Consider the following 19,231-nt stretch of genomic DNA (forward strand, 5'->3'; position numbering starts at 1 on the left):
AATTGTTCCAAGGTTCATCTTTCTTGTCCAAGCTAGGCCCTTCATTTGTAAGCAAGACAAATGTATCCAATTTAGGCAGCATCATATTCTCATGAACATTAGAATTGTTACCAAGAAATGAAAGTACCTGATAATTCAATTGGCGTGCGCGAGCTCTAGTAATTGGTCCAGTATGTATAGCAGCAGGGGCTGTGGGTGTAACCATGGTATTGATGTCCTCATCATCCTCCCCTTCTTGAAATGAAGTCGTCCTCGACGAAAGTTCATCGTCCTCACCCAAATAAGGCTTCAAATCTGCAATGTTAAAAGTGGGACTAACCCCAAAATCTGCAGGCAGCTCAAGTTTATATGCATTATCATTCATTTGCCTTAACACCTTAAAAGGACCATCAGCACGTGGCATTAGCTTTGATTTGCGCAAATTAGGAAATCTATCCTTACGCAAATGTAACCAAACAAGATCTCCAGGTGCAAACACAACATGTTTTCTACCCTTATCTCCAGCAAGTTTATATTTAGCATTCATACGCTCAATGTTTTCCTTAGTTAACTCATAAATTTTTAAAATCAATTCAGCACGTTCTTTAGCATCAAAATTAACCTTCTACGAAGATGGAAGAGGCAACAAATCAATAGGTGCACGAGGTAGGAAACCATCCACAATTTCAAAAGGGCACATCTTAGTAGTAGAATGCAATGAACGATTATAAGAAAATTCAATATGAGGCAAGCATTCTTCCCACATTTTCTTGTTATTCTTCAAAACAGCCCTAAGCATAGTAGACAATGTTCTATTGACTACTTCAGTTTGTCCATCAGTTTGGGTGACAAATAGTACTAAAAAGCAGCTTAGTCCCCAACTTAGCCCATAAACATCTCCAAAAGTGGCTAAGAAGTTTAGTATCACGATCTGAAACAATAGTATTTGGCACACCATGCAAGCGAATAATTTCACGAAAGAACAAATCAGCAACATTAACAGCATCATTGCTTTTATGACATGGTATAAAGTGTGCCATTTTCGAGAACCTATCCACGACAACAAATATGCTATCCCCCCCTTCTTTGTTCGAGGTAAACCTAAAACAAAGTCCATAGATATATCCTCCCAAGGAACACTAGGTACAGGCAAAAGCATATATAAACCATGAGGATTGAGTCGTGATTTAGCTTTTTGACATGTAGTGCAGCGAGCAACAAAACGCTCAACATCCCGTCTCATCTTTGGACAAAAGAAATGTGTAGCAAGTATATCCTCTGTCTTCTTGATGCCAAAGTGTCCCATTAATCCTCCTCCATGCGCCTCCTGCAATGACAAAAGACGAACAGAGCTAGCTGGAATGCATAGCTTGTTAGCACGAAACACAAATCCATCATTAAGAACGAAGTTATTCCAAGTTCTCCCTTCCTTACAATTCTGCAATACATCTTTAAATTCAGCATCATGCACATATTGATCTTTGATGGTCTCCAAACCAAATATTTTAAAGTCAAGTTGTGAAAGCATAGTATAACGACGAGACAATGCATCAGCAATAACATTTTCTTTACCCTTCTTGTGGTTAATGACATAAGGAAAAGTATCAATGAATTCAACCCATTTAGCATGTCTACGGTTCAGTTTTGTTTGACTTTTAATGTGTTTCAAAGATTCATGATCAGAATGTATAACAAATTCCTTGGGCCATAAACAATGTTGCCATGTTTCTAAGGTCCGAATAAGAGCATATAATTCTTTGTCATAAGTAGAATAGTTGAGACTAGGCCCACTCAATTTTTCAGAAAAGTATGCAACAGGTTTGCCATCTTGTAATAACACACCTCCTAATCCAATTCCACTAGCATCACATTCAAGCTCAAAAGTCTTATTAAAATCAGGAAGTTGGAGTAAAGGAGCATGTGTCAACTTATCTTTCAATACCGTGAAGGCTTCTTCATGTGCGGTACCCCAAACAAAAGGCACATCCTTCGTTGTAAGTTCATTGAGAGGTGCAGCAATGGTGCTGAAATCTCTCACAAAACGCCTATAGAAACCAGCGAGGCCAAGGAAACTCCTCACTTGTGTGACCATTTTGGGCTGCGGCCAACTCTCGATAGCTTCAATCTTGGCTTTATCAACTTCAATTCCCTATGGAGTAACAACATAGCCAAGAAAAGATACTCGGTCGGTGCAAAAGGTGCACTTTCCAAGGTTACCAAACAAACGTGCATCACATAGAGCAATAAAAATAGCACGTAAATGTTCCAAATGTTCCTCCAAAGATTTGCTATAAATCAATATGTCATCAAAGTAAACTACCACAAATCGCCCAATGAAAGCACGTAAAACTTCGTTCATTAACCTCATGAAAGTACTAGGTGCATTAGTTAACCCAAAAGGCATGACTAACCACTCATATAATCCAAACTTAGTTTTAAATGCTGTTTTCCATTCATCTCCCAATTTCATACGAATTTGATGGTATCCACTACGCAAATCAACTTTGGAGAATATTATAGAGCCACTCAATTCATCAAGCATATCATCTAGCCTAGGAGTAGGATGTTGATAATGAATAGTAATATTATTAATGCCTCTACAATCAACGCACATACGTGACATACCATCCTTTTTCGGCACTAAAATGATAGGAACAGCACAAGGACTAAGGGATTCGCGTATATGACCTTTGTCGAGCAGTTCTGGATTGGTATGGTATGGTGCACGGTTGGGTAATGATGCACCGGGAATTAAGTCAATTTGATGCTCAATCCCTCGAGTAGATGGTAATCCTGGTGGCACGTCTTGTGGAAAGACGTCAGCGAACTCCTGCAAAATGTTAGTGACAGCAGGAGGCAAAGAGGAAGGCACGTCCTCGAATGAAAATAATGCCTCTTTGCACACAATAGCATAGCAAACAGATTTGCTAAAATCTAAATCATCAATATCAGATTTGGTGGCAATTAAACATGCACTTTTCAATTTAATTTCAGAAGCAACACTAGATGGTTTATTATTAGGCTGCATTTGTTGCTCAAAGTCTTTTGCCACAATCTGATTTTCACTTTTATTTTTCTCCTGTTTTGCTTTGTTAGCTCTATTAATATCATCTTTCAAAATGGAATCAGGAGTCATAGGAAGCAAAGTAATATTTTTATCCTTATGAACAAGAGTATACTGATTGTTTCTACCATGGTGTACAGAATTTTTATCAAATTGCCATGGTCTACCAAGTAATAAGGAACATGCTTGCATAGGTACCACATCACAATCAACATAATCAGCATATGTAGAGATACTAAAATGCACACGAACGGTACATGTTACCTTAACCTTGCCACTGTTGTTGAACCATTGGATGTAGTAAGGATGTGGATGTGGTCTTGTGGTGAGTGATAGCTTCTCCACCATCTCCATGATAGCCAAGTTATTGCAGCTCCCTCCATCTATGATGACGCGAACAGAGCGTTCCTTCACAACTCCCTTTGTATGGAACAAATTATGCCTTTGATTTTGCTCAGCTTGTGTGACCTGCACACTCAAAACACGTTGAGCAACTAAACATTCATACCTGTCAGCATCTTCAGGAGCCATGTATTGCGTCTCATGATCAGAATCATCTCCATCGTGTTCTTCACATGTAATAAGAGCCAAAGTCTCCTCATCATAGTCACTAGCGGACTCATACCCACCAACCTCAGTAGCAATCATCACACGCTGAGAGTTGCATTCTCTTGCAAAATGTCCTCTTCCCTTACAACGATGACAAATAATATCACTTGTGTGCCCTGTTGATGCCATGGAAGAAGAAAAACTCTGTGCAGGCCCGGGAGGTGTGCTCTTGGCAGATGGTGGTGGTTGCGCCTGCTTTCTTGAATCACGGCTAGAGGTGGCACCTGACGGAGGTGCTGGTGCACGTGGTGTCCATGATGAAGATCGACCTGTAGAAAAGTTAGTTCACGCCAATGCCTGTCGATCCTGCACTTCACGTTCAGCTTTACAAGCAAGATGGAATAAACAAGTGATATTAGTATACTCCTTATACTCTAGAATGGTCTGAATCTCTCTATTTAATCCACCCATAAAACGTGCAAGCATAGCTTCATTCTCCTCAACAATACCACATCTAATCATGCTAGTTTGTAATTCCTGATAATATTCTTCTACAGAATTTTTTCCTTGTCTTAAACGCTGCAATTTTTGAAGTAATTCATGTTGATAATATGGTGGAACCCAACGGGTACGTATAGCAGTTTTCAAAGTAGCCCAAGTAGCTGGAATAGGATATAATCTACAATGCTCAGACCACCAAACACATGCAAAACTAGTGAATGCACAAACAGCAGCAGGAACACGTCTCTCCTCGGGATATTGTAAACATGTAAATCGTTGTTCAGTTTCTAACTCCCAAGTAAGATATATATCAGGAACATATCTACCCTCAAATGGTGGAATATTCAATTTTAGTTTAGGGAGATGGTCATGATCTCGTACCTGAGGGTGAGCCCTACCATTGCCGGTATTTGCATGTGGACGACCTGGTGGTTGCTGTGCTGGTGGTGGCACGTAGTTTTGATTTTGATCAACCTCATCCTCGTAATCTCCCGCAAAATCATCCTCCTCCGCATCAACAGCAGGAGCCACAAAAAAATCAATAGCAGCACCAACAGTTTGGCCAGGTGCAAGAGGGAGACGGCTCGCTCGGCGGAGGGCTATTTCACGATGTGGAGGTAGTCATTGTTGTTGTTGTTGTAGAGGTGCGTTAGGTGCAGCCGGTGGTGGTGGTGGAAGACGCGCGAGCAATTCATTATATCGAGCTTTGTTTCGAATGTCTTCTCCATGCCATCTATCTTATCCATGGCCTCTTCAAATCTGTTTAGCACATCTTGCACCTGTCCACTCATCATTTGCTGAAATTTATCATGCAACTCCTTATTCGTCATGTTCTCCCAGTCAGTCTCGTCGGCTTGTGATCCTGCCATGGTTAGCAACAATAGAAACACACAAGAATATGATCCTACAGACTACTAACAAGAGGTGGTGGTGGTGTCACAAATCCGTCAAGCAAATCTCAAATCCTTACCAGTTCTTACCCAGCAGCAGGCGGTGATCGGCAACCGTCGTAGTCAAAACTCTCAAAGCTTGGATAGAGCGATTACCAGGGAGAGTCAAACGCACGACATAGATGTATGTGGAGCTGGGAAGGCTTATAATATGGTAGCAAAAAGGGTCAGCAATAATCAATTCATATATGCAAAGTTGAATAAACGCTCAACGACGGTACTATGCTGGTCCTAGGCTTGACCGTGCTAGAGACGCAAGCCTAGAAAACTAACAAAATCACGGCACTGCACGTAAACAAAGGAGGAGCACACTCTGAATATTTTTTTCACTTTTTTCCTCTTTTTTTTGGCTCCGCAACAATTTTTTTTTTGAAAAAGTCTACAAATGGTCTAAAAACTGCCTAGCCAGAATTTTCCAGACTCGGAGTATGGCATGATTTGGAACTCGAAAACAAAGCAACAAATACTGGACTCGGACTAGGACTGGTGGCGGAGATGAATCTGGTGGAACTCGGACTGTGGTGGTATATCTAGACTCGGATTGGTGGTGGTATATGGCGATGGTATATCTGGACTCGGGTTGATGGTGGTATATGGCGATGGTATATGTGGACTCGGATTGGTGGTTGTATATGGCAGCAGCGATGTATATGGTGGGGTGGTGGTATATGGTAATGCTGATGACGATGGTGCGGCGGCGGCAGCGTGACAACCTATGAACGGAACTCGAAACTCTAAGGGACTAGACGCTAAGACCAGCAACTCGACACGATGATGCAACCGCAAATTCAACAAAGCAAAACTCTAAAAAGACTATGCAAAGGCTCAGATTGGTTCGGATATGATGACCTAACCCTAAAATTATTTTTTTGGCTTTTTCATGGACTATAGGTATGAAAAACAGACTCGACCTAAACTGCGAAAAACTGTAAAATCTCACCGAGCAACCTGGAAATCTGATACCACTTTATATAGGCAAAGGTGTCCCGTCTTTCGATGAGATAGTGGCTATCGTTTTAGAGGAAGTCGACTTTGACGATCCGACTACGAACGTGCGAGGACGTCGCTCCTTAACAATCGCTAAACCAACTCCGAGGGGTTATTGACCATGCCGGAGCATGATCAACCTGACCACGAGGGCATGTTTCCTGCGAGCAAGCGAAGAACAAGCAAGAAACTAAGATTGCAATCGGGATATTGCAAATATAAGATGAAAGCTTTATTGATCAAGGTGGGGTTCTGTGACGTCTTGGTCTGGTCGTTGGCCACAAACGAAGTACGCGAAGTTGCAGCTACGGCGAACTTTTAATCTAAACAAAGCCCAAAGTCTAAACGACGCCCTAAGGGTTGTATATATGGAGGAAGAGGGGGGAATTTCGTGGCCCTTGGAGGAGGGGTCCGAAACCAACCCTAACTCTTGTTTCCCCACACATACAGACTCTAAAAACAGCCTATACTTAAGTATTTCAAAAATACATGGGCCTGGCCCAATAATAAGGTGACGCAGCACCTAAAATAGCCTCTGGACGAAATTTATGAAGTGGAATCTTATATATTTTGTCCGAGGCTTCATGCACTCCTTATGGTGGCTTCAAAGTCCTGAAATCATCACTTGTAACTCCGTTCTAGATCCCCTTGTGCATGCCATCATCTCCACGCTTGAACTTGTTCCAAGGTTCATCTTTCTTGTACAAGCTAGGCCCTTCATTTGTAAGCAAGACAAATGTATCCAATTTAGGCAGCATCATATTCTCATGAACATTAGAATTGTTACCAAGAAACGAAAGTACCTGATAATTCGATTGGCGTGCGCGAGCTCTAGTAATTGGTCCAGTATGTATAGCAGCAGGGGTTGTGGGTGTAACAATGGTATTGATGTTCTCATCAGAAACAACATGAACATATGGCATCAAAACAATAACAGGACAAGGACTTAGTGAAATTTGAAGTCCCCGAAATCAGCAACATTGAGTAGGCCACTTTGCATGCTTATGCTAGTCACCACATAGATCACAAAAATACATGGCATACACCCCTGTAAAGATGGCATGGCATACATCAAAACACATGTAGAGCTCAGGATCATAGCATGCACACATTAATCATGGCAAAAATGACAAAAGGCCATTTGCTGAAACAGATATGACATAATCATCACATAGCCCTCTTCCAACAGCATTTTGGGCACCAAGATGAGCTCAAATGAAAATGATGCAATGAGATGAAATGATGTACTCGTCGAGGCGAACAATTTGATATGCTACACGCATGAATCGGAGCCACGGATGCAGAGTTATGACATGATGAATAGAGCTTCAAAATATTGTAGAAAAGGGACTTAGTGATTTTCACCTCGCCCAGATCTAGGGTTTCACGCAATCTACGAGGTTCACCGGGATTCCTTTCCGGAGTTGACGGGGAAGATGGCCGGAGACGTGGCTCCGGCGAGCTGGGAGGCCGTCCGGTCGCTGGAGAAGGCGAAGGAGACCGGGGTCGGCCGGGACGGGGAGATCCGGGGACGGGGATCCCGGATTTGGCGTCGGAGGCGAGCGGGGTGGCCATGGCAGGGGTGGCGGGCGCGCTCCAGAGGTCGGCGCCGGCGATGGGCGGCAGCTCCGGCGAGCGGATGAGGAGGCGCGGAGAAAGGGGCTCGGGTGGAGGGTTCGCAGGCGCGCCGGCGGGTGGCTCGGGGTGATCCGGCAGCCGAGGCAACGAAGTCCGGTCGCCAGCGATGGGGCTGACAGCGGCCGGAGCAGGCGAGATAGCGGCGGTGAACGCGCGGTCGGACGGTGCGGGGCGCGGGTGCACGCGGGCCGGGCGGCAGCGCAGACGGGCTCGCGCGTGCCCCGGATGGGCTCTGCGGGCCACGGCGGCGGTGGGAGGAGAGAGAGGGCGGCGGTGGTGAGGTGGCAGCGTGTGGTTGGCTGTGGAGGCCGGCGCGGACATGTCCGGTGTGGGAGAATTTGTCCGGTGGCGCGAGGTAGGAGGAGCTAGGGTTTCATCCGCGAGATTTTCGAGGGAAATGACATATATATAGGTAGAGGGAGCTAGGAGTGTCCAAACAAGGTGCGGTTTTTGGCCACGCGGTCGTGATCGAACGACCGAGATGATGGAGGAGGTTTAGGTGGGTTTTGGGCCACTTTGGAAGGGTGTTGGGCTGCAACACACACGAGGCCTTATCGGTCCCTCGGTTAACCGTTGGAGTATCAAACGAAGTCCAAATGGCACGAAACTTGACAAGCAGTCTACCGGTAGTAAACCAAGGCCGCATGGCAAGTCTCGGTCCAATCCGAGAACGTTTAACACCTGCACACGAAAAGAGGTAGAAAGGGACACTGGGTGACATAGGAGCGCCGGATTGCAAAACGGACAACGGGGAAAATGCTCGGATGCATGAGACGAACATGTATGCAAATGCGATGCACATGATGACATGATATGAGATGCATGACATGCAAGCAATGACAAGGCAACAACAACGAATAACTGGAAGACACCTGGCACATCGGTCTCAGGGCGCTACAGCAGGCCTCTCCGTCGACGGGGTGCGGCGGGGCGACGGGGCGACGGGGCGCGGGGGGGAGGGCTGGATGGCGGTGGGGGCTGGGTCCGGGTGGCGGGGCTGGCGGGCGGCGGGGGGGGGAGGAGAGAGGCGGGCGCGCGGGAGGGAGACAGAGAAAGAGAGAGAGGGGAGACGGCTTGGCCCGTTAAGTGGGCCTTCTTTGCCGTCTGCTAGCAGATGGCAAAGAGGGCGGCCGTTTAGGGCTGGCCCATGTCTCCTCTTTGTTATCCGCCAGCGGACGGCAAAGAACCTAACCTAGCCACGCCGTGCCCTGTGGGGCCCACCTGGCCCTTTGCCATCCGCCTTCTAGCTCTTTGCGGTCAGCAGGCTGACGGCAAAGAAGCAGCAGACGATAAATAGACTTTTTGCCATCCGCACTTTCTTTGTCATCCGCTTTGTGGGATCGGACGACAAAGAGGCTCTTTGCCGTCAGCCGGCAGACGGCAAATTGCCAGATTCCAGTAGTGTATCATCAAAATAGTGTGTTACCTCGAGATGCGCATCTTAAGGGGTAAGTGTGGATATTGTGCAAGCGGGTAGACATACCTTCACCAGTAAACAAATAATACTCATTGTCAAACATGTTGTAAGGGGTGGCATTCTCATCCATGAGACGGGTAAGGTATGCCTCCATGTCGTCTGCACCATTGCCAAACCTATAATTGAGGGTTAAGTCTGAATGGACAAAGCACTGCCTTATTGAGTTTTTTCCCAAATAGAAAGTCCCGAACTGTTGCATCTTGCACAGTTTATAGCAAAAAATTACTAGTTCAGTAAGGTCAGGGTTTTTATAAGGCTTCCATTGAGCTATAAGTGCATTGACTTCCATAGAGTAATGTCCTATGGTGATGAGCAGTGGCTGGTAGTAACTTCCTGGGAGACAGTGACCTTATCCAGAGGTTCGAGACTCAAGTCACCCTGACCTAGAACCTCACGAGGGGATAGTCACTCCTGTAGCTTAGCACTCCATCATGATATTGCAGTACATTCGTTTACAATAAGTTAGATAGTTAACAATTAGCAGTTCTGGATTAAGGCCAACATAGCCTTTTAATTTGATGTTTTTGTTCCACATATGCATGGGCTGCAACTGATAGAGCAAAGACATAAATAATACTAACTTCATGGTTATCGCTGCCAATTTGGGTTGCACAAGTTTCCATTTGGAGTTTGAGTTAACTTGTTCAGTTACATAACCCAGCATTTTGTACCAATAAATAACATTAGTTGTTCTAGTTTTTCCAATCTCCAACTACTCTGTCTCATGCATGCCAAAATGATCTGTACTATAACCACACAAATCTGAGTTCACATAATACAAGTTTCAAACAACAACAATAGGCAAGCGATTGAGCAATAATACAAGCTGTTATGTTACCGTTTTGTAAATTTTGGCGGCAATAGGCATCTCCATATATAGTTGGACAAAGCATATCAAACAAACTTTGAAAATGACATTTGCAAGCACCGGTAGATATAGTGGGACAAAGCCCTGGTAGATATAGTTGGACAATAAACATACTCTTTTCTGGTGACTTTGAACTATATAGATCTTGTACTCATATGAATAGGGCAATGATGTTGACCTGTTGTAGAATCAAAAGTATGTCTAGAGGGGGTTGATTAGACTACTTGACCAAATAAAAATCTAGCCTTTTCCCAATTTTAGTTCTTGGTAGATTTTTAGCAACTTTGCACAAGTCAAGCAATCAACCTACACATGCAATTCTAAGAGTATAGCAGCGGAAAGTAAAACAATTGCATATGAAGGTAAAGGGAGGAGTTTGGAGGGAGAAAACGCAATGTAGACACAGAGATTTTTGGCGTGGTTCCGATAGGTGGTGCTATCATACATCCACGTTGATGGAGACTTCAACCCACAAAGGGTAACAGTTGCGCGAGTCCACGGAGGGCTCCACCCACGAAGGGTCCACGAAGAAGCAACCTTGTCTATCCCACCATGGCCATCACCCACAAAGGAATTGCCTCACTCGGGTAGATCTTCACGAAGTAGGCGATCTTCTTGCCCTTAAAAACTCCTTGGTTCAACTCCACAATCTTGATGGAGGCTCCCAAGTGACACCTAGCCAATCTAGGAGACACCACTCTCCAAGAGGTAACAAATGGTGTGTTGATGATGAACTCCTTGATCTTGTGCTTCAAATGATAGTCTCTCCAACACTCAACTCTCTCTCATAGGATTGGATTTGGTGGAAAGAAGATTTGAGTGGAAAGCAACTTGGGGAAGGCTAGAGATCAAGATTTATGTGGTAGGAATGGAATACCTTGACCTCAACACAAGTGTAGGTGGTTCTCTCTCAGAAAATGTATGTTGGAAGTGTACGCATGTTCTGATGGCTCTCTCCATGAATGAAGAGTGGGTGGAGGGGTATATATAGCCTCCACAGAAAATCTAACCGTTACACACAATTTACCAAACTCGGTGGGACCGAATCATGAAACTCGGTTGGACCGGTTTAGTATAAAATGTGAACATTAGGATTTTCAATGGGACCGACACGTCAACTCGGTGGGACCGATGTCATTAGGGTTAGGGCATAACGTAATCTCGGTGAGACCTATTACATAAACTCGGCAGGACCGATTTTGGTAGTAGACAAACAAAGAGTTGGCCAGGCAATCTCGGTGGGACCGATTCGCTCTTTCGGTAGGACCGAAACGTTACGAAAGGGAAACAGAGAGTTTGCATTGCAATCTTGGTGGGACCGATCGCTCATCTCGGTTTGACCGAAACATTACGAAGGCAAACAGAGAGATTACAATCCCATCTCGGTGAGCCCGAGATCCTTATCGGTGAGACCGAAAAGACTAGGGTTTCTGGCAGTGCTATGTCAAGAGAACTCGGTGGTGCCGGATAGAGAATTTCGGTGGGGCCGAGTTTAACTTTTGGTTTGGGACATATGTGGATATGAGAAAGTAGTTGAAGGCTTTGGAGCATATCACTAAGCATTTTGAGCAAGAAACTCATTAAGCAACACCCCACCCCCTCTTGATAGTATTGGCTTTTCCTATGGACTCAATGTGATCTTGAATCACTAAAATGAGAAATGTAGAGTCTTGTGCTTTGAGGTTGAGCCAATCCTTTTGTCCTTAGCATTGTGAGGGGTCCACTTTCTAATCCATGCCAAGCCAATCATTGAGCTTTCCTGAATATTTATCTTGAAATAGCATTAGCTCAATGAGCTACATGTTGTTAGGAATTACCAAAACCACCCAGGGATAGTTGCACTTTCAATCTCCCCCTTTTTGGTAATTGATGACAACATATAGATCAAAGCTTCGAGAAATGATAATAAGATTGAGAAACATCGTCCCTTTGAGAAGTATGTCATAAGCAAGAGCTCCCCCCAAATTTGTACATTATTTAAAATTTGCTTTTGAATGCAAATGCACAATCGATTAGGATCATGGCTTACTCTTCCATGTCAAATACATCTTGATGGAGCGCTCAAAATGATAGAAATTAAAAGCATGCACTCATCACCAAGCAAGTGAATGATCATATAAGGATATAAGAGATAATATCATCCAGCAAGCATTAAGGGTAGCATATGATCAAACACATGATCAAACAAGTATCTCACAAGAACATAAAGTATCTCTCACAAGCACATAATAAAGAAGTTCAACCAAACCAAAACAAGAGAGATAAAAAGCAACACTCTCTCTCGAAGCCTATGATCTATACATTTTTCTCCCCCTTTGGCAACAAGTTACCAAAAAGTACAAAAATGCATAGTGCTAAATGTCTCTTAGGCTTGATCTTTGGGAGGTGGTGTAGAGATGACTCCAAGGACGAAAGCTTTTGTTGATGTAGCTGGAGCTGGTGGAGTGGTTGTTGGAGGTGGCACTGGAGCTGTAGCTACTGGAGCTGACACTGTAGCTCTAGTATCTGTAACTGGTACTACATCAGACCTCTGGCTTCGAGGCACTCTAGCAAAAGCATCTGTAGTTGACTTGCCCTTCTTCTCCTCCACTTCCTCCTGAAGCTGCTCAACTGCTGACTGAATCTCAGTTACTTTGGCATCAAGATCATAGAATTTCTGCCCAACGATCCTCTCCAAGCTCTCCTGGTTTTGATTCAGGGTAGCCAAGCCCTTCTCAATCCTCAAGGTGGATTGGATCAGATATCCAAGCTGATCTTGCTTGGATTTCAAGAAACACTTGAGATGCCCCTTCAACAGTTGGCATTCTTGCAGCTTTCTCTGCCCTTGCCTTCTCTCTCTTCTCATGTGCTTGCACAGATGTGGAGTCTTCCTCATTCATCACAACAATGTTGTCTTCAAATTTAGGGTATATGGCTAGGTGTTCCTTATCCAATAGATATTTGCATGTGCCCATCTTGGAGTTGATGAGCTCCTGAATTTGTGGGGCATACCCACAGCTTCTCTTCTGATCAGCTGTTGTCCTTTTGATTGTCTCTATGATCAGACTCATGACTTTGAACTTTTGAGGCACATCAAACAAATGTAGAAAATTGATAGCATGTCCTCTGATCATCTTGTGATCACCTGACTTGGGTAGCAATGTGTGCCTTAGGATCCAGTTGATGGTAGGCAGACCAGACAACAAGAAGTGGACAGATCCAAACTTATGAGTCTCTAAAGCATCATCTAGGATCTCTCTGTACATGTGTGCCATAGTGTTGTGGTCTTTCTTCTTCTCGGCATAAACATCCAAGTCATCTTCATGTTCCTCGGGGCATTGATCAACTGAGCCCATTCTTCAACAGTGGATTGGTACCTAGTACCTTCAGACATCCAAAGTATCCTTCCATCTGGATAGAAGTGGGCTTTGGAGTAAAACTGCATGATGAGCTCATCATTCCACTTGGTGAGCTTCTAGGCAACAAATGTATCTACTCCACAAGCCTTGAAGCTGTCATAGACTCCTGGATAGTGATCTTCATTTTCCTTGATGTACTCCCAGTCAACCCATTGATACGTCTCCAACGTATCTATAATTTTTTATTGCTCCATGCTATATTATCTTCTGTTTTGGACAATATTGGGCTTTATTATACACTTTTATATTATTTTTGGGACTAACCTATTAACCGGAGGCCCAACCCAGAATTGCTGTTTTTTGCCTATTTAGGGTTCCGAAAAAAAGGAATATCAAATGGAGTCCAAATGGAATGAAACCTTTGGGAACATGATTTTTGGAACGAACAAGATCCAGGAGACTTGGACCCTAGGTCAAGCAACCAACAGGGAGACCACGAGGTAGGGGGCGCGCCTACCCCCCCCCCCTAGGCGCGCCCTCCACCCTCGTGGGCCCCCAGTTGCTCCACCGACGTACTCCTTCCTCCTATATATACCTATGTACCCCCAAACGATCAGATATGGAGCCAAAACCCTAATTCCACCGCCGTAACTTTCTGTATCCACGAGATCCCATCTTGGGGCCTGTTCCGGAGCTCCCCCGGAGGGGGCATCGATCATGGAGGGCTTCTACATCAACACCATAGCCTCTCCGATGAAGTGTGAGTAGTTTACCTCAGACCTTCGGGTCCATAGTTATTAGCTAGATGGCTTCTTCTCTCTTTTTGGATCTCAATACAAAGTTCTCCCCCTCTCTTGTGGAGTTCTATTCGATGTAATCTTCTTTTGTGTTGTGTTTGTTGAGACCGATGAATTGTGGGTTTATGATCAAGTTTATCTATGAACAATATTTGAATCTTCTCTGAATTCTTTTATGTATGATTGGTTATCTCTGCAAGTCTCTTTGAATTTTCAGTTTGGTTTGGCCTACTAGATTGATCTTTCTTGCAATGGGAGAAGTGCTTAGCTTTGGGTTCAATCTTGCGGTGTCCTTTCCTAGTGACAGTAGGGGCAGCAAGGCATGTATTGTATTGTTGCCATCGAGAATAACAAGATGGGGTTTTCATCATATTGCATGAGTTTATCCCTCTACATCATGTCATCTTGCTTAAAGCGTTACTCTGTTCTCTTGAACTTAATACTCTAGATGCATGCTGGATAGCGGTCGATGTGTGGAGTAATAGTAGTAGATGCAGGCAGAGTCAGTCTACTTGTCTCGGACGTGATGCCTATATACATGATCATACCTAGATATTCTCATAACTATGCTCAATTCTGTCAATTGCTCTTGAGAGAAGCCACTAGTGAAATCTATGGCCCCCGGGTCTATCTTCGTCATATTAATCTTCCAACACTCAGTTATTTTCATTACCTTTTATTTTACTTTGCATCTTTATCATAAAAATACCAAAAATATTATCTTATCATATCTATCAGATATCACTCTCGTAAGTGACCGTGTAGGGATTGACAACCCCTTATCGCATTGATTGCGAGGATTTATTTGTTTTGTGTAGGTACGAGGGACTCGCGCATAGCCTCCTACTGGATTGATACCTTGGTTCACAAAAACTGAGGGAAATACTTATGCTACTCTGCTGCATCACCCTTTCCTCTTCAAGGGAAAACCAATGCAAGTGCTCAAGAGGTAACAAGAAGGATTTCTGGCGCCGTTGCCGGGGAGGTCTACACAAAAGTCAACATACCAAGTACCCATCACAAACCCTTATCTCCCGCATTACATTATTTGCCATTTGCCTCTCGTTTTCCTCTCCCCCAATTCACCCTTCCCGTTTTATTCGTCCTCTCTCTCTATCCTCCCTCTCTTTCTCTAGTTGCCTCTTTTTGCCCGTTCCTCGTTTGCTTGTGTGTTGGATTGCTTGCTTGTCACGATGGCTCTTCCCTGATTTGGTGATCTTCACCTTAAAAGGTTAGAAGAAATCGAAAGCAACGTTAGGAGTTTTATGGTCTTGCAGTTTGAGCATAATAGTTTCTTTAGAAACGAGCTTAAGGAACAAAAAAGCTTTATGAGTTATATGAATAAAGATCTCGGTGATATGTCTGAAGAATTTGATGATTTGAGATCCCAAATTGCTTGTCTTGAGAAGGTAATAGCTGAAGTTTCAGATAAGTAGGCTACCTTAGTTAATAAGATGGCCGCTAAGCCGGAAGACCATGATAATAAAGATGAAGATCTAAAAGTTATTGATGTGTCCCCTATTAAATCTTTATTTTGCAATATGAATCTTGATAATGATGGGACTGAATATGATCCACCTTTACCTAGACGGCATTCCAAAAATTCTGAGTCTTTAGATCTTGATGCTAAAATTGTTAAAAGTGGGATTGAAGAGGTCAAAACTTTAAATAGTAATGAACCCACTATTTTGGATTTCAAGTAATTTAATTATGATAATTGCTCTTTGATAGATTGTATTTTCTTGTTGCAATCCATGCTAAATTCTCCTCATGCTTATAGTCAAAATAAAGCTTTTACCAAACATATCCTTGATGCTTTGATGCAATCTTATGAAGAAAAACTTGAGTTGGAAGTTTCGATCCCTAGAAGACTTTATGATGAGTGGGAACCAACTATTAAAATTAAAATTAAAGATCATGAATGCTATACTTTGTGTGATTTGGGTGCTAGTGTTTCCATGATTCCAAATACTTTGTGTGATTTGTTAGGTTTCTGTGATTTTGATGATTGCTCTTTAAACTTGCACCTTGCGGATTCCACTATTAAGAAACCTATGGGAAGAATTAATGATGTTCTTATTGTTGCAAATAGGAATTATGTGCCCGTAGATTTTATCGTTCTTGATATAGATTGCAATCATTCATGTCCTATCATTCTTGGTAGACCTTTCCTTAGAACGATTGGTGCAATTATTGATATGAAGGAAAGAAATATTAGATTCCAATTTCCGTTAAGGAAAGGCATGGAACACTTTCCTAGAAAGAAAATTAAATTACCCTATGAATCTATTATGAGAGCCACTTATGGAATGCCTACCAAAGATGGCAATACCTATCCTTGCTTTTTATGCCTAGCTAGGGGCATTAAACGATAGCGCTTGTTGGGAGGCAACCCAATTTTATTTTTATTCCTTGCTTTTTGCTCCTGTTTAGTAATAAATAATTTATCTAGCCTCTGCTTTGGTTGTGTTTTTTGTGTTTAATTAGTGTTTGTGCCAAGTAGAACCGTTGGGAAGACTTGGGGAAAGTCTTGTTAATCTTGCTGTAAAAAAACAGAAACTTTAGCGCTCACGAGAAATGCTGCCATTTTTATTTGGATAGTGATATTTAGTTAATTATTTCTGCAGATTATTAATAGATAAATTCCTCACGTCCAGCAATTTATTTTAGAATTTTTTGGGTTCCAGATCTTGCGCTAGCTACAGATTACTACAGACTGTACTATTTTTGACAGATTCTGTTTTTCATGTGTTGTTTGCTTATTTTGATGAATCTATGGCTAGTAAAATAGTTTATAAACCATAGAGAAGTTGGAATACAGTAGGTTTAACACCAATATAAATAAATAATGAGTTCATTACAGTACCTTGAAGTGGTCTTTTGTTTCTTTTTGCTAAGGGAGCTCACGAGATTTTCTACTTTAAGTTTTGTGTTGTGAAGTTTTCAAGTTTTGGGTAAAGATTTGATGGATTATGGAACAAGGAGTGGCAAGAGCCTAAGCTTGGGGATGCCCATGGAACCCCCAAGATAATCTAAGGACACCTAAAATCCAGAGCTTGGGGATGCCCCGGAAGGCATCCCCTCTTTCGTCTACTTCTATCGGTAACTTTACTTGGAGCTATATTTTTATTCACCACATGATATGTTTTTTGCTTGGAGCGTCTTGTATGATTTGAGTATTTATTTATTAGTTTACCAAAATCATCCTTGCTGTACACACCTTTTGAGAGAGACACACATGATTCAGAAATTATTAGAATACTCTATGTGCTTCACTTATATCTTTTGAGTTATATAGTTTTGCTCTAGTATTTCACTTATATCTTTTTAGAGCACAGTGGTGGATTTGTTTTATAGAAACTATTGATCTCTCATGCTTCACTTAGATTATTTTGAGAGTCTTAAATAGCATGGTAATTTTCTTAAATAATCCTAATATGCTAGGTATACAAGATTAATAATAAAATTCTCTTATGAGTGTGTTGAATACTAAGAGAAGTTTGATACTTGATAATTGTTTTGAGATATGGAGATGGTGATATTAAAGTTGTGCTAGTTGAGTAGTTGTGAATTTGAGAAATACTTGTGTTAAAGTTTGTGATTCCCGTAGCATGCACGTATGGTGAACCGTTATGTGATGAAGTCGGAGCATGATTTATTTATTGATTGTCTTCCTTATGAGTGGCGGTCGGGGACGAGCGATGGTCTTTTCCTACCAATCTATCCCCCTAGGAGCATGCGTGTAGTACTTTGCTTTGATAAATTGTAGATTTTTGCAATAAGTATATGAGTTCTTTATGACTAATGTTGAGTCCATGGATTATACGCACTCTCACCCTTCCACCATTGCTAGCCTCTCTAATACCGCGCACCTTTCGCCGGTATCATACACCCACCATATACCTTCCTCAAAACAGCCACCATACCTACCTATCATGGCATTTCCATAGCCATTCCGAGATATATCGCCATGCAACTTTCCACCGTTCCGTTTACTATGACACACTCCATCATTGTCATATTGCTTTGCATGATCATGTAGTTGACATTGTATTTGTGGCAAAGCCACCGTTCATAATTCTTTCGTACGTGTCACTCTTGATTCATTGCATATCCCGCTACACCACCGGAGGCATTCATATAGAGTCATATCTTGTTCTAAGTATCGAGTTGTAATTCTTGAGTTGTAAGAAAATAAAAGTGTGATGATCATCATTATTAGAGCATTGTCCCAGTGAGGAAAGGATGATGGAGACTATGATTCCCCCACAAGTCGGGATGAGACTCCGGACGAAAAAAAGAGGCCAAAGAAGCCCCAAAAAATGAGAGAAAAGAGAGAAGGGACAATGCTACTATACTTTTACCACACTTGTGCTTCAAAGTAGCACCATGATCTTCATGATAGAGAGTCTCTTGTTTGGTCACTTTCATATACTAGTGGGAACTATTCATTATAGAACTTGTCTTGCATATTCCAATGATGGGCTTCCTCAAAATGCCCTAGGTCTTCGTGAGCAAGCAAGTTGGATGCACACCCACTTAGTTTCTTTTTGAGCTTTCATATAATTATAGCTCTAGTGCATCCGTTGCATGCTAATCCCTACTAACTCACATTGATATCTATTGATGGGCATCTCCATAGCCAGTTGATACGCCTAGTTGATGTGAGACTATCTTCTCCCTTTTTGTCTTCTCCACAACCACCATTCTATTCCACCTAAGTGCTATGTCCATGGCTCACGCTCATGTATTGCGTGAAAATTGAAAAAGTTTGAGAACACCAAAACTATGAAACAATTGCTTGGCTTGTCATCGGGGTTGTGCATGATTTAAATACTTTGTGTGGTGAAGATAGAGCATAGCCAGACTATATGATTTTGTAGGGATAACTTTCTTTAGCCATGTTATTTTGAGAAGACATAATTGCTTAGTTAGTATGCTTGAAGTATTATTATTTTCTATGTCAATATTGAACTTTTGTCTTGAATCTTTCGGATCTGAATATTCATACCACAATTAAAAAGAATTACATTGAAATTATGTCAAGTAGCATTCCACATCAAAAATTCTATTTTTATCATTT

Source organism: Triticum aestivum, chromosome 4A, assembly GCF_018294505.1.
Source record: "Triticum aestivum cultivar Chinese Spring chromosome 4A, IWGSC CS RefSeq v2.1, whole genome shotgun sequence".
Classification (NCBI taxonomy): domain Eukaryota; kingdom Viridiplantae; phylum Streptophyta; class Magnoliopsida; order Poales; family Poaceae; genus Triticum; species Triticum aestivum.